The following is a 16,706-nucleotide window of genomic DNA, read 5'->3' as shown; positions in this document are numbered from 1 at the left end:
AGCACGCGTTCGCTCGCCCCACCCCGAGGGAGGAGTCTCCGCTAGTGCCCGCCTCTCCACGTTCCCACCTCCGGAGGACGAGACCTAGAGGGCGTCTGATTGGTTGGGGAGGGCGGAGTCAAAGCAAGTGGGCTGGACCACTGGGACCTTAGGCGTGCGCGAGGGGAAGTTCAGATTCAATTGAGTACCCGGAGAAACGAACAACAAAATATTGGCTCATTTGTGTACTGGACTCTCTTGTCAGCTTGAAATCGATCACAAGTGTTTTCCAGGGCTGCTATGTATAATAAGAACCAATGTTAAATACCACTACATTCTTGCGAGGATGAGCGGTAACAACAAAACTACATTTCCCAGAAACCCTCGTGGAACGCGGCTCACCGTGCGTAATCACGTAGTCCTTCGCCGCATTCTAACAAAATAATCCCTCCATATTTCTGAAGGTATCGGAAATAATCATTCATTTTCCTCCTCACTGGGACAAGTATTACTGTTGCTTCGGTAGGAGAAGTTAACTATAGGAAAGGTGATTAAGTAATCATGGAAAGGGAGAGAAAATACACCCAATAAAGTGCTGCGGAGGAATCTTTGTCAAGCTGTGAGGTGACGGCGTGCGAAGAATGAAGGCGATTCAGAGGGGCTGAGGGAATTGTCTTCCGAGTGAAGGACTTTCATTAGGCCCCTGCCCACCCCTGTCGTCAGCAGGTCAGTAAGCAGGGCGAGACTGGGATGGCCATAGTCTAGGTGCCTTTCAACCCTTAAAAGATCACCCCTCGATTGCCTTGTTATTGGTTTGCCTCGGTCTAAGGCTGTCTGAATGGGGCGACCCACTTCCGGTTGGGGGGGAGGGGAGGAAGACCGTCACGGGGGAGGGGAGAAAGCTCACTTCCTGTGGGGGGTAGGCTAATGGTTTGGGGGTGTGCACCCTGTTTCCTGAGTGCATGAGGGGCTGGAGAAGGTGGTGGGTGGGTGGTGCCGTTCGCACAGACGGTATCATATCAGCGTTGGAACTGTGTTTTATGTAGGGGTTGTCCACCACGTCTTGCTCACCCCCCGCCTCCAGCTTTAATTTGCGGGTTTTGTCTCCACAAGTACATGGGCCATTACCTTCGGAACTATATTTTCAAAATGCATTCTTACTTCAAAGAATGTACAACCCCTTGTTAAAAGTCTCCTCACCTGCCTACGAGACAGCTTATTTTTCTTGTGTGACTCCTGGGTGCCCACACCGGCTCCTTTACCCAAAGCCAACCTTGACTGGGTGAGGGTCTCCGCCTTGGCATGCCTGGAGAACTCTGGTTCCTCTTTCACGGAGATGGTGTATTAAGAGGATTGAATATGTAAATGATGGGGCGTTTTTCCCCCAAGGGGGAAAGCCACATGATGAAGGAGAGAAATATTTGATGTTCATGTTAGCGAATGCCCTTGGTATCTTTAAACCTGAGGTTTGAGGTTACAGCTTTTCCCCTGGGTCTGAGATTCCCTCCTTGTAGCTTGTGTTGTAGTTGTGAAAATTGGATTCTAGTTCCTAGCCTTCTCTCCCTGTAATTTAGTTAAATTCTTCATCTCTTTAAGATCCATACCTGTCCTTTGTGGTGTAAAAAGGACAAGAGGCTCGGCTCAGAATTTAAAGGTGAAACCTGAATGGGCTCCAAAAGGGCTGAAGATAAATAAGAAAGCGCTTGCTCTCTTTTTTTTGTACTCTTATTTTTATAGGAAATTATATGCAAAGTGGTAATGAGCCCTCATTGTTTATTCTTTAAATTCTGTTGCCAGGGGCCAACGTACACCCACCCTTCACTTAACAAGACGTAAAAGTTCCAGAGACTGGGGGTTCTGTGAAAATAGGCGTTATGTGAAAATGGAGGATGACTACATCATTACATAACTGCCAAACCACATTATCATAACTGCCAAACCACTGAGAATTGAAACCTAACCTTAGCCATCATAACTAGCTAAACTCTCCCTTCTCACCATTATGTGTATTGCTACCAGACTAAAGTTAATGCAAGAGGGTTTTTTCCTATTGTAAATAGCATGTGAAATGTCAAATAATAAGATAGTCGGAAGATGGGAATGGATGCACTGGAGCTTATATTGAGTATGTGTTGAAGAAATCTATTTGAAACTTAAGTGGTGTGAAACTATTTTTAAAATCTTAGAATGAATATATTATATAATTTCTAGAATACATAGATATTCATTCTGTTGAATGAACCTAAAATTGTAATGTCTCTCAACAATTTAAGAGCCAGAATGCCTGTGTGCTTTTTTCCTTAGGAAAGTTAATCTACCCTCAGAATTTGCAATTGGTTTAATTCTAACTTTTAAAAATCCTTTCAAAAAAAAAAAATCCTTTCATTTAGAGTGTATTAAAACATGCTTTAAGCCAAATGTTACAATAAAGAGTAAAAATAAATGCTCTAACCCATAAACATAAAAAGTGATCCATCAATCTCTAAAATCAATAAGTTTAAAAGTTCATAGATTTGTTTCAGTAGTTGGTTGAAAAGGAAAGACAAAGCCTTCATTGGGTTAGGGCATAGAGACAGGGTTCCTTAGAGACTAGACCAACCAAGTATTAGTAAATTAATTACAGAAAGGATGTTCACGAACTTCTGTGACTGTAATGTAGAAGAAAATACATGGTTTTACTTCTGACAAGATTTGAATCTGACAAATAATAGCATTGGGTATTATTGAAATATGGAAGGGTTGTATAAATGAAAAATATTTTTTTAATTGTGTTAAAATATTGATTGAGATATTGCAGTATTGTGTCTTGGAAACTGTCTTTGGAAAGTAAAGGGATTTATTAAATTGATCCTCATAATTTTCCATGGGAGAAATAGTAAGAAAAATTGCTGCAGCTGAGACTAGCAGCTTGAAGAACTGTCTATTCAGGGCAAAGCAATATATAAAGCACATATCTGAAAGATGTTTTGTGATAAGTGGCAGTTATTCATTGGTCCCATCGAAGAAGTAATATTGGAAAAGGTTGTGAAAAATGGAGAGCGAAAGTCTGTGTGGAACTTGTTTTGGTTTTTAAAGTGTTTCTGTCAGAAGTGTTACTGTCTTCCAGTGACTTTTTTCCCATAGAGCTATTCGTTGCAGTTTTCTTTAAGTATTCTAATAGATGCACAGTTTCAAAATTAGAAACTAGAAACATTGTAAGAGATACTCTTGGTATTTCTTTGAGTGAATGAATTTGAAGACTTCCTTTTGTTGCATTCCTTTCCCTGCTGCATGTCAGTTCAGTTCTGTGCTCTCAGAAAACTATTCCGGACAGTGTTACCTTCCACTGTCCTCTTCAGCCTGCTTAGCTTGGGGTAAGACTTAGTCAGTGGTGCTTCGATAACACGCTTCCGGTCCAATCACAGTCGCCCTGAAACCAGCTGCCCTCATTCTGGCTTCAGAACCACCTCAGCAGCTGGGCAGCTAGGATCTCCCTCGTCTCCCTCCCACCCCCATCTTGTTTTCATGTAAACCCCAAATAAAGGACTCCTAGACACTCAAAAAAAAAAGAAAGAAAAGAATTGTCCCTTTTTCCTTCTTCAGCTTACTTAGATTTACATAACCATTTTCTTTTCCAAAAGCAGTCATGGGATACACTGCTCACAGCAGTTTAAAATATTAAAACATTAGGTCAAAATTCTGGATTTTGTCTCACTGAGATGTGATTAGCCACAGACATCTGTATGCTGTACATAATGCAAAGATGCCTTGGTTTACTTGTCTACCTTGCTTGCTAATATTCTGCAATGATTTTCTTGATTATTGTTATTGTGGTGGTTTGGTTTTGTGGTTGTATTCTATGCTGAGTAGTCTATTCCAATTCATTTGGACCCTAAATGGCAGTGTTCTATAGGATTTCCTCGACTAATCTTTATGTTGCCAGGTCTTTTATTCCTTGGCACTAACTTGGTACACTTGAGCAATTTACTTGACATATCTGAACCTGTTCCTAACCCTAAGTGGAGCTATTTCTTTGGTTATGGATTTACATGTATAACCCCTTGCTGGATGACTGGTGCTCTTTCTTTTTTTGCTCCCCAGTCTGTCTGCTGCTTTATTGGCTGTTGGTATTTACCCACATGTCTCTTTGAAGTCTTAACATATTCCCAAGGGAATGAATGCATTGCTAGAGTTAGTGAATTATCCCTCTCCCCTCCCTCCCTTGATCAGCATATTCACTTACCTGTCAAGATTTTGGTTTTTGTTACCTGTGGGAAGGAAAAACCTCTAATTTTCATGAGTAATTTTGAAACTCTGGAAAAATTTACAGAATGAGAAAGTATCGAGGGTGTTAAAGCATCGTTAATGTCATTTGAATTATTACAGAAAGACTTGCAAATCCTTCTTTGGAATAATTGGCCATCATGGCAGTTTTTACCGTTGGTGACTGACCCCTGTGTGTCTGAGTAGAACTGCCCTCCGTAGGTTTTTCAGTGGCTCATTCTCCTCCAGCCCATGTTTTCAAGGCACGCTGAGTGCACTCAAACCCCCGACCAATTGGTAAGCATCGGAGTGTGTTAACTGTTAGCACACACAAACATGCCTATTTAAATACTGTGCCTAATGAACCTCTACAGCAGTGGTTCTCAACCTGTGGGTCGCCATCTCTTTGGGGGTTGAACGGCCACTTCACAGGGTTTGCCTAGACCATCGGAAAACACAAATATTTCACAATATATAATTACATATCATTTTGTGATTACTCACTATGCTTTGATTACCATATATACTCGTGTATAAGCCGAGTTTTTTCAGCACATTTAAAAAAAATACTTTTATTGGGGGCTCTTACATCTCATCACAATCCATACATTCCTCCAATTGTCAAGTACATTTGCACATATGCCGCCATCATTTTCAAAGCTTTCTCTTCCCACTTAGCCCCTTACATCAACTCCCCATTTCTTCCCCTTCCCTCTCCTGCCCTCCTTTGGGGTCAATGCTGTTGTGTATTAATTAAACTCCTGTTACTAATGAGAACTGACTCTTGCCCTCAATTTAATTGGAAACAAGTAAATTGTGACTAACGTGTAGATTGTGAAGACTTGCAGGTATGTCTGAATGGAAATGGGGTAGGGAGGTCAGTGTAGAAGTGTCTGCATTGTAAGAGATAGCTATCCCCTGCTGTGGACTCAGAAACAAAATCGATCTGAGTAGTGTGTTCACCCAAACCCATGCTATTCACAATTGCGCCCCAAATGGAAACTAACCTAAATGACCAGCAATTGATGACCAGCAATGGTAAACAGTATCATACAGCCATCCAATGCTATAAGAAGGAAATGCTACACACAGGTGAACCTGGAAAACATTATCCTCAATGAAAGAAACCAGATACAAAATGCTATATATTTGATGAATCCACATTTGTACATTTGTTGCCATCATCCTTTTCAAAACATTTTCTTTCTACTTGAGTCCTTGGTATCAGCTCCTCAATATTTTCCTCCCCAACCCTCCTACCCTCACGAAATCTTGATAAATTATAAATGATTATTATTTTCATATCTTACACCGTACACTGTCTCCCTTCACCCATGTTTCTATTGTTCGTCACCCTGGGGTGGGGGCTGTATGTTGATCATTGTAGTCGGTTCCCTCTTTCTTCCCCCACCTTCCCCTTACCCTCCTGGCATCGCTGTTCTCATTATTGGCCCTGAGGGGTTTATGTGTCCTGGATTTCCTGTGTTGTGAGCTCTTATCTGTACCAGTGTACATGCTGTGGTCTAGCCAGACTGCCAGATTTTTAAGGTAGAATTGGGGTCATGATAGCACCCTGGCTGGCTTGTCCTTTCCTTGTGACCCTTCTGTGAGGGGATGTCCACATGTCTACAGATGGGCTTTGGGTCTCCACTCCACTCCCCCTCATTTGCATCAAAACTCTCTTTTCCTTATTTGAATTATTTACTTAGGATAAAGTCCTGTGACTAACATTATTGGTTCTAAGACCATTTTATATATATTTTTTCATTTTATATATATTTAATTATATATACACATGTGTGTATACATATATACATTATATTGATTTCAGGTGCCAAATGTAATATATGATTGTGTTGATTTCATTGCAGTTTCACCAACAAATTGTTTTGGTTAATTGAATAGGTACAAAATTATTAATCAGTTTAGGAGTGTTTCAGAATAGAAGTGTTTCTCATCATTAAAAGGCATCTACTTGGACATGAAGAAAATCAGAGCCTCTATATGTACTCCCTTTCTATAATGGTTTCTTTAATGAATATGAATTTTGAGGATCCTAGGAACCAAACCATCCTCTTAATTTGACTCAGTTTAAAAAGCACTTTTAGTCAGCAGTACTCTCCTTATTGTCTACATGATGTTCACATTCAATTTACATTTAGCCATTATTCCAATACCCATTGAACTAACATTTATTTAGTGTTGTGCGAGGTACTTTCACGTGTTATTTTAATTCTAACAACATAGTGTTGTGATGTTAACTAACTCCATTCTGTGTATGAGAAAAATGAGGCTTAGGGAGGTTGGGCCACATGTCCAAAGTCACTAACACAGTAAGTGGTAGAGGCGGGATTTTAATGCAGGTCCTCTCAGGCCCAATAACCCTTCTATTGCTCCACAATTCCTCAGTATTATTAGTGAAAATTTACTGGGGACCAATGGAACTGGGAAAGGAATTTAGAAAACCAGGCACTGACTTACCTATGATAAAAGGAAGCCACAGATGTGTTGTTTGTTTTATTGTTTTACTTGGAAGGCTATAATGCATAAACAGTGAGAAGTTCTTGGTAGAATTAAGGCCACATTTTCAAATCTTTCCCAGGTGATCAGTTATTTACAGCCCCCAAATCTCTGATAGTAGGAAGCAACTGACTTTGGATGCAATGGGATTCGTCACATTATATGAAGAGCAGTGAATGGTGTGCCCCACCCCCAGGAGTCCACAAAGTAACCTTTAAATAGTAACCTCAAGTCTAACATGATAACAAGGCTAGTGAGATAGTCAAGGTTTGGTGACCCAAAACAAACAAACCCACTGCCACCTAGTCAAATCCAACTCTTACCAACCCTTTAGGACAAAGAGTGTTGCTCCATGAGGGGTCCCCAAGACTGTACATGTTTATGGGAGTAGTAGCCTCAGCTTTCTCCCAGGATCTTCCTCTACTGGCCTGGTGGTTAGCAACCCAGTGATGATTTACTGCCTCACCTCAGCTCCTTCAGAGCTCTGCAGGTGGTAACCAAAAGGGGGAAATACCTTCATTTTTATTCAAGTGTACTATAATTTAAAAAAACATTTTAGATCAAGAATATAAAACAAGATGATATGTTCCAGGTAGGTTTTTTAGTTGCAGAAAGTACAATCCCAGTTTATAGGTAAGGCAACTGAGGTCCAAATTTACGTGCAAACTACATGATAGAATAGGCACGAGGGCCTAAGTCTCCTGCTTAGTTAGTAAAACTGTGTTTTACTAAGTTGTCTGAATGAAGTAAAAACAGCAATCTGTGATAGTTTTGTAATTTGTATGCATAATTTTAAAAAAAATTCGACATGTGACTTAATCTTAGATGATTATTTCTCTGTGTATCTTAAAGTGACAGTAATAAAGATCCAAAGAAAGTTACTAAATATTTGATAAGTAAGAAGAAGTAGTGATACTGCAGATCAGGTTAGAACCCTGATATACCAGATAGTGGATCTGTAACTGGCTCCTGAATAATAATCTCTCTGTATACTAGGTAGCATTAATGAAAGTGGCAAACAAACACCTTTGAAAACTGTAGTAGAAACCTTTTACTTGAAATATTACAACATGAGTCTTAGACATCTGCAGATATGTGCCTATTTGTATTTAATCTTTGAATGTTCAACAAAATCTGGTTGTGCTTTTTTACCAACTCTGTCCTTTTTTGAAATTAATACCCTTTTCAGGGTTAGTAGTATCCGGCTACCCTGGTTGTTTTTTTTTTTCCTTCCCCTGCCTAAAAATGTATACCTCCTTTTTCTAGCCCATCTCCACCCTCTCTTCCTTTCTGTGTCCCATAAGATCTCCCTCCTGGTACAAACCTTTCATTATTTTTGCTGGTGACACCATAATTGCTATAACTCTGGAGGGAAATGGGATAGTAATGCTATCTGTGGTAATAAATTGTTTATACTTGTAGAGCCAGTAATTTTACTTACAGGACTTTATTCTGAGAAAACTGATTCAAATAAGGAAAATAATTGTAGACACAAATGTTAATGCTACTGGTAACTATACTGTTGTGTGTTTTTTTTTTAAGGAAGTGACCTAAATATTCAACAATAGAGTAAAAGTTAAGCAACACATTAACTATTATAACATCTGTTTAAGTGGAAAAACTGATACATTTGGCCCATATTTCAAAGCATTTGTATTTCCTGCACAATAATTGATGCTTATTGAGCACTTCACTGGTGTCATAGGAGCACAGTGGTGACTCCTTGGGCTGCCATCGGAAAAGTCAACCATTCTAAACCACTAGCCCCTCCCAGGGAGAAAGGTGGATCTTTCTGCTCCCTTAAAGAGTTACCTTTTAGAAATTCACAAGAGGCTGTTCTACCCTGTCCTATAGGGTCACAGTGAGTTGGCATCGACTTGAGAGAGAGTTGACTGAGTGAGTGAGTTACTGGTGTTAGACCGCATAGTAGAAACGTATTAGGTACTTACTAAGAGCAAATACTAGGTGGCAATTACAGAGACTTCCTAGACAAGCGTTCAACCCTCAGGATTGGTTTACTGGGTTTAAAGGTTTAGTACTTTGATCTTGAGACAATTTCATTAATTAGCATGTCATAGTTTACAAAGGTTCTACAGCCTTGTTTGGTGAAAAGCACCTGGGGTGTTCTAAGATACAGCATTGATCCCACTCCACTCGTGGAACAAAAGAGAATGGAGGGGACTTAAAAGAAACTAATCCGCATAAACCTCAGCCTCTTCTAACTGAGATGATGAGAACTAGATGGCGCCTGCTCACCATTGCCAACCATTCTGACCAGGGACACAATAGAAAGTCGTGGATAAAATGGAGGTGGGGGTGGGAGGGGGAGGAGATGTTGTAGAAAAACTTCAAATTCCAAAAAAAGAGCCCCACTATATAGAGTAGAGAAGCCCTGAGGCTATCTCTGGAAGAACCTTTGAACATGGAATTGAAGTTATTTCTGCAGATCACATTTCAGTCAAATAATAGATTGGCTTAAAAAATAAAGTCAACATTTACCCAAAAGCAAGGTGAGAAGGCAAGGAGGGGAAGGGAATAGAAACAGAATAAACAACATGGAACTAACAAAACTGTTCACACAGAGGAAAACTAGTTGATAGTGTCAGACTTGTAACCAATATCACGAAACAATGTGTATTAAAATCACCAAAAGGGAACTTGATTTGCTGTGTTTATTTTCACCTAAAACAATTCTAAAAAATAAATACACAAGCACATTAGAGTCAGATCCTAATTCCATCACATACTAATATATGATCTTGAAACTAATGGGGAGATATAATAATTGCATCTACATTAAATTCATCTAAAGTATCTGGCATATAGTATTCCATCAAATATTAGTAAGCACTTTACAGGCATATTAAATTTCTTCTTCATACCCTCACAACAATCTTATGAGATAGTGTGATTTTCATTTTAAGAGAATACTGAAACTCAAAGTTTCTATGTCTGAGGTAAGTAATTTGCCCACAGCTAATGAGCATTAGCATTTGGTATCAGAATGCAAGTTATAATTTCCACTCCAGAATAATGAGCAACATTGCCACGGACCCAGATGAGTGCCTGTAAAGCAGTGGTTCTCAACCTTCCTAATGCCGTTACCCTTTGATACAGCTCCTCATGTGGTGACCCCCAACCATAAAATTATTTTCGTTGCTACTTTATAACTAATTTTGCTACTGTTATGTATCATAATGGAAATATCTGATACACAGGATATATTTTCATTGCTACAAATTGAACATACAGCATAGTGGTTAATCACAAAACAATATGTAATTATATATTGTGAAATATTTATGTGTTTTCCAATGGTCTTAGGCGACCCCTGTTGAAAAGGTCGTTAAACCTCGAAAAGGGACGCGACCCACAGGTTGGGAGCTGCTGCTGCAAAGGCATCAGAGACCTACTGAGGCCCCCTGGAACATGGCACGCCAAAGCCATGGTGCCAAGAAAACTTCCCAAATGTAGGCTGATGTTCTGTGCATCTAATTCTTGGAGCAAAACATGAATTCATTTAAAAAGGGAGGTGGGGGATGGGGAAAGGCAGAGATTCTGTAGATTCAGAGGAGCCAATAGTCTTAGGAGGCTTAGTAGAAAAAAAGCGGAGTTTGGAGTTCTCCCAATAGCCAGGATTTGAGAGATTAAGAGCCTAGTAAATAAGAAGCCACTAAGAAATTATTTTTAAAAGAGAGAGCCTACAAAAAACACTACCTAGCTTTTAAATCAGCTCAGTTTCTTTGGAAGTAAGATGGTCTACCCTTCTACTACATTTCAGAAGACAGGGTATTTTCCCTCTAGAGCAGTGGTTCTCAACTTCCCTAATGCCACGACCCTTTCATACAGTTCCTCATGTTGTGGTGTCTCCCCCAACCATAAAATTATTTTTGTTGCTACTTCATAACTGTAATTTTCCTACTGTTATGAATTGGGCGACCCCTTGAAAGGGTCATTCAACCCCCAAAAAGGTCGTGAACCACAGGCTGAAAAAACACTGTTCTAGAGGAAGTAACATGATCCAGTTCTTTTACAACTTAGTACATGCATTCTGTGATGCAAGCAAAAATTACCAGGCATATAAAAAAAGGGAGGGAGAGAGAGAAAATAGAAACAGATAGAAATAATCCTGGTATTAGAATGATCAGATGTGAACTGTGAATAATAAAGAAATAGATGCCAAGGTGGGAAATTTCAACAGAGAAATACAATCTCAGAAAACATTTGGAAATTCTAGCAACTGACACAATGGTGATTGAAATTAAGAACACAATAATTCACTGTCATTGAGTCAATGCTAACTCGTAGTGACCTTGTAGGACAGAAGAGAACTCCCTCTGTGGGTTTCAGACTATAACTTTATGAAAGGAGAAAGTCTTGTCTTTTACACTTGGAGCACTTGGTGCATTTAAACTGCTGGCTCTGTGGTTACTGCCCCAATGCATAACCATTATACTTCCAGGGCTCCTTAGAACACAATAGAAGTGTCTTAACAGAAGATAAAACACAGAATATAAAAAAACAAGGTAAAAGTTGAGAGGATTGCTGGATTAGAAACGTGAACAATAGAATGTTTAGGATAAAGCACAGATATGAAACAGAATGGGAGACGTAAGAAAGGACCTAAACAATTGTAATGGCGAGGAATTACTGAAACCCTAATAAAGGCTGAGCATGATAGTGGGACAAGAGGAAAGTAAAAGGAAATAGTGGAAAGAGCTAGGGGGTAAAGGGCATTTATAGAGGTCTAAGTAAAGGCATATACATATGTAAATATATTTATGAGGATGTGGAAATAGATCTATGTATATATATGTATAGATTTAGTATTAAGGTAGCAGATGGACATTGGGCCTCCACTCAAGTACTCCCTCAATGCAAGAGTACTTTGTTCTATTAAACTGGCATTCCATGATGCTCACCTTCCCGACACAATCGCTGAAGACAAAGCAGATGCATAAGCAAATGTGTTGAAGAAAGCTGATGGTGCCCAGCTATCAAAAGATATAGTGTGTGGGGTCTTAGAGGCTTGAAGGTAAACAAGCAGCCAGTCCACATGGAAGAAACACACCAGCCTGCGTGCTCCCAAGGTGCTGAAGGGATCAGTGATCAGGCATCAAAGAGGAAAAAATCATATCATTGTGTGCTTACCGCCCTGATATGATCACTGAAGACGAATGGGTGCATAAGCAAATGTGGCAAAGAAAGCTGATGGTGCCCAGCTATCAAAAGAGATGGCATCTGGGGTCTTAAAGGCTTGAAGGTAAACAAGTGGCCATCTATCTCAGAAGCAACAAAGCCCACACGGAAGAAGCACACCAGCCTGTGCGATCACAAGGTGTCAAACGGATGAGGTATCAGGCAGGCATCATCGGAACAAAAAAATCATATCATTGTGAATGAGGGGGGGTGCGGAGTGGAGACCCAAAGCCCATCTGTAGGCAATTGGACATCCCCTTACGGAAGGGTGGCAGGGTGGAAACAAGCCAGTCAGGGTGCAGTGTAGCAATGATGAAACATACAACTTTCCTCTAGTTCCTAAATGCTTCCTCTCCCCCCACACTCTCATGATCCCAATTCTACCTTACAAATCTGGCTAGACCAGAAGATGTACACTGGTACAGATAGGAACTGGAAACACAGAGAATACAGGACAGATGAACCCCTCAGGACCAGTGTTAAGAGTGGCGATACGGGGAGGTTAGAGGGAGGGTGGGGTGGAAAGGGGGAACCGATTACAAGGATCTACATATAACCTCCTCCCTGTGGGACAGACAACAAAAAAGTGGGTGAAGGGAGACGTCGGACAGTGCAAGATATGACAAAATAATAATTTACAAATTATCAAGGGTTCATGAGGGAGGGGGGAGTGGGGAGGGAGTGGGAAAATGAGCTGATGCCAGGGGCTTAAATGGAGAGCAAATGTTTTGAGAATGATGAGGACAGTGAATGTGCAAATATGCTTTACACAATTGGTGGATTGTGATAAGAGTTGTATTGGTCCCTGAAAGATGTTCACATCTTAATCCCCAGATTTGTGAATATGAGGTGGTAAACCAAAAAATTCCTATACTCATTTGTTTTTTTTTGTTTTTTTACGTGAGGAAGTCCATTCCACCAGGTTAGACTGTTAATCAAGCTTTCTATTTAGAGTTTCTGAAAAGATTGCATAACTGTGCCACCAAAAAAAGCCTGATTTGTGGCAGACAGGGGACTGGTTTTGCCACTGAGACAATGCACCTGCTGATGCAACCATCTCAGTGCACCAGTTTTTGGCAATAAACAGCATGCCTCTCACCTCAAGCACCTTACTCACCTGACCTCACTCTGTGAGATGTCTTTTTGTTTCCGCAATTGAAGAGAGACACGAAAGGACAGTCAGTGATTTGACGACATTGAAGAGTTGAGGAGAAAAGCAAGGGAGGTGTTGTCAGCCATCCAAACAGATGAGCTCGAAAAGTGATTCTAAGAACGGAATCGCAGATTTAACAAATGCATTAAATGTAATGGAGAGTACTTTGAAGGTGATAAGGTTTCTTTGTTTAAAAAAAATTTTTTTTTAAATACATAGCTTTGAAAAATTTTTTTTCCATTTTGGGAGGTAAACCCCCTTGTATGTCATCCTACATGGCAAAAAGTACTTTGTTGATATGATTAAATTAAGGATCCTGAGATAGGGTAATTGTCCAGGATGGTATCTGTAATTGCAAGAGCCCTAACAGAGAGCTACAGACATAGAGACAGAAGGTATAAACACAGAAGCAAAGGACAAAAACTAGAGGTAGTATATGGCGCGTTGAAGATGAAGGAATGGGGCCAAAGAATGTAGGCAACTTTGAGAGCTGGAGAAAGCAAGGAAACTCATTCTTGCAAGAACCTCCAGAAGGATTGCAGTCAGTCCAAATCAGATCCCTTTTAGACTGTGTCCAGAATAGTAAGAAGGTGTGTGTATTGCTTTAAACCAGTAAGTTTGTGAGAATTTGTAATAGAAGTAATTAAAACTATTACAGAGATAAGAGAAATGAAAAGTCTAGCATGCATGTAATTGGAGTCCTAGAAAAAGAGCAAGGCTAGAAATAGAAGAAGCAATATGTTAAGAAATGGCAGAATTTTCCAAAACTAATTAAAGATAATAGGTCACAGACCGAAAAATGCAAGAAACCCAAGCAAAATAAATGCAAGCAATAATACATTTAGGCACTTCTTATTCCAAAAACAAGTTATTCCTGCCATCAAGGCAATGCCAACTCATAGTGACTCTCCAGGACAAGGTAGAACTGCCTCTGTGGGTTTCCAAGACTATCACTGTTATGGAAGTAGAAAACCCTGTCCTTCTCCCGGGGAGTGGCTGGTGGGTTTGAACTGCTAACCTTAACCAACACACCACCAGGTCTCCTTAGGCATTTCATATTAAAACTGCTGTAAACTAAAACGAGAAGACACTGAATGTGGCCAAAGGAAAGGGAACAAGACTGACACCTGGTTCCTTAGTAGAAATAATGGGGACTAGAAAACAGTGGAACACAACTTGGAATGGACTTGAAAATAACTGTGAATCTAGAATTCTCTTCCCAACAAAACATTTTCTGGATGGGAATGAGATACAGAAGGATCTCCCAACAAATGGCTAAGCATGTGAACCCTCAGTGAAAACAACATTTTTCAAACAGAAAAAATTTTTCAATCCAAAATAGAAACTTGAAAATTCAAGAAGGAATGTAAACCAACAGAAAGGATATATAAGTAGATAACCATTGCTATTGAGTCAATTCTGACTCAAGGCAATCCTATATAAGATTACCCAGACTGTAAATTGCTGAGGGAGCAGACAGCTTCATATCAATAGCAAATAATAATAATAAATAAATAATGTCTTGTGGGCTTCTACATATTATAAAGTACTGGCATTTTCCAAATGGTGACCCCATACATTTCTTAAGCTCCCTCATATATGTATAATTAAAATGTATGACAACTATACTCCAAAGGGATCAGTGTAAATGGAAATAAATAGATGAGAGGTTTTAATTTCATTAGATTGAAATAAGTCAGTGTTGTGAGTTACAATCTCTGGAGTACCATTCAAAACACAGTATAAAGGAATGTATAGTTAACTAGTTAAAATGTGTGAGCAGGGATAGAATGAAAAAAAAGACATTAATTCAGAAGAAGGAAAGAAAAGATAGGTAAAGAACATAACAAATAGGACATATGGGGGGGAAAGTAACTTAATAGGAACCAAATTTTATTCAAAATTAAAATACAAAGATTGTAAGAGTTCTGTCAATTGCTAATATCCATGATGTCAGAACACACAGACATTTAATCTCCAAAATATTCAAGTTTAACACCTTTTTTTCTTCAACACTTTGACACTCATACCTCTGTGTGATTTGTCACCTTTGTAAACTTCTCATCCTCTAAATGTTGAGTTCCTTGGGATTCAATCCTCTTTTCTTACTCCACCCTGTTTCCTATTCATGACTAAGTGCAATCTACTAGATGTGATGAAAACTCCTAAATCCTAGTCTCCGGCCCAGGTTTTCCTTTTGAGCTCTAGATACTTTGTTCAAAGGCATCTGTAAATGCAAATAGTCAGTTTTGAGCTCATAATCATTCCCCTAAATGGCCTATATTTGCTTTTTCCTTTCACCATAAACAACATCTCTATCTTATAACTCAAACTAGAAATCTTAAGAGGAGCCCCTGGTAACCTAGTGGTTACACATTAGGCTGCTAACCACATGATCAGCAGTTCGAAACTACCAACCTCCTTGTGTGAGAAAGCTGAGGCTCTCTACTCCCGTTAAGAGTTACAGTCTGAAATCTACATGGGGCAGTGCTACTGTGCCAACAAGGTTACTCTGAGTCAGCATTGACTCAACGGCAGTGAGTTGAGAAATCTTAGTAATTCTTGAGACCTCTTGCTACCTCACCCCACCCCTCAATCAACATCACTAGATGATTTTGTTGATTCTACTTCCTAATTTTATTGTAAATCGATCCTCTTTGTACATCTCACTGCCATTACCTTGTTTGAGTGGACCATTGCACTAGCCTCCTGACTGATCTTTCTAGATTCATTCTTTGTTGTTGCTGTCAAATTGACAGCTGAATTATGGTAGGGTTTCAAGGTTGTGACTTTTTTAAACAGATGTCCAGACATCTCCCAAGGAGCTTGTAGAGCAGGAGTTCACCACCTGTGGGTCACGACCCCTTTGCGATCGAACAACACTTTCACAGGGGTCACCCGATTCATAACAGTAGCAAAATTACAGTGATGAAGTAGCAATGAAAATAATTCATGAGGAACTGTATTAAAGGGCCATGGCATTAGGAAGGTTGAAAACCACTGTTCTAGAGGGTGAGTTTGAACTACCAACCTTTCAGCTAATAGTCAAATGGTACCACCAGGGACTCCCTTTTTACCACCCTTCAATTAAAATAATTTTTAAAGGCATAAATAGTATGCACCCCTTAAAACATTTCAAAGATTTGCTCTTGTACTTGGAGAGAAAGCCAAATCTTTAACATAGCCAGATATTAACCAATATGCAGGACGTGGTTCCTGCGTGTCTCTCTTCACGCTCTTCCTGCTCATTTTTCTCCAATCCATTAGCTGCCTTTCCCTCCCTCCAAAGCACCAAGTTCTTTCTCACCTGTAGGCCTAATGAATGAGCTTAGCTCCTCAGCATGGAATGCACCAACTTAACATTAACTCTCACTCGTTCTAGAATTTTCTGTTCTTTTCCTTCACAGCATTCCTTTCATAATTTAAATTTTTATTTATGGAGATGCATATTTAATTGGATTCACTTCAAACAATTTTCATGAGGCCAGAGTCTGTTCACTATATTTCCTGAGTCTTAACATGTACCTTGTACATATTAGTGTTTAGTGGTATCTTAGGCTGAGTCCTCTATAGGAGCAAGACCAGTGAAGCACATATGTAAAATTTTATATAA

The 16,706-nt window shown here is 39.6% G+C and overlaps 1 protein-coding gene across 2 annotated transcripts in view; it reads left to right on the top strand.

Moving 5' to 3' along the window:
• The first annotated feature begins 446 nt into the window (after window positions 1-446).
• Window positions 447-16,706, top strand: part of HMG20A (high mobility group 20A) — an 83,138-nt gene continuing 66,878 nt past the window's right edge. For both annotated transcript variants that reach the window (XM_004711978.2, XM_045285773.1), the window contains exon 1: window positions 447-705. The gene's annotated coding sequence lies outside the window, so the exon portion shown is untranslated. The remainder of the gene's footprint in view (window positions 706-16,706) is intronic.

Source organism: Echinops telfairi, unplaced genomic scaffold, assembly GCF_000313985.2.
Source record: "Echinops telfairi isolate 266 unplaced genomic scaffold, ASM31398v2 ScPeMD7_7475;HRSCAF=8513, whole genome shotgun sequence".
Taxonomy (NCBI): Eukaryota; Metazoa; Chordata; class Mammalia; order Afrosoricida; family Tenrecidae; genus Echinops; species Echinops telfairi.
The sequence above is the reverse complement of the archived record's forward strand: the minus strand, read 5'-3'. Positions and strand labels throughout refer to the sequence as shown.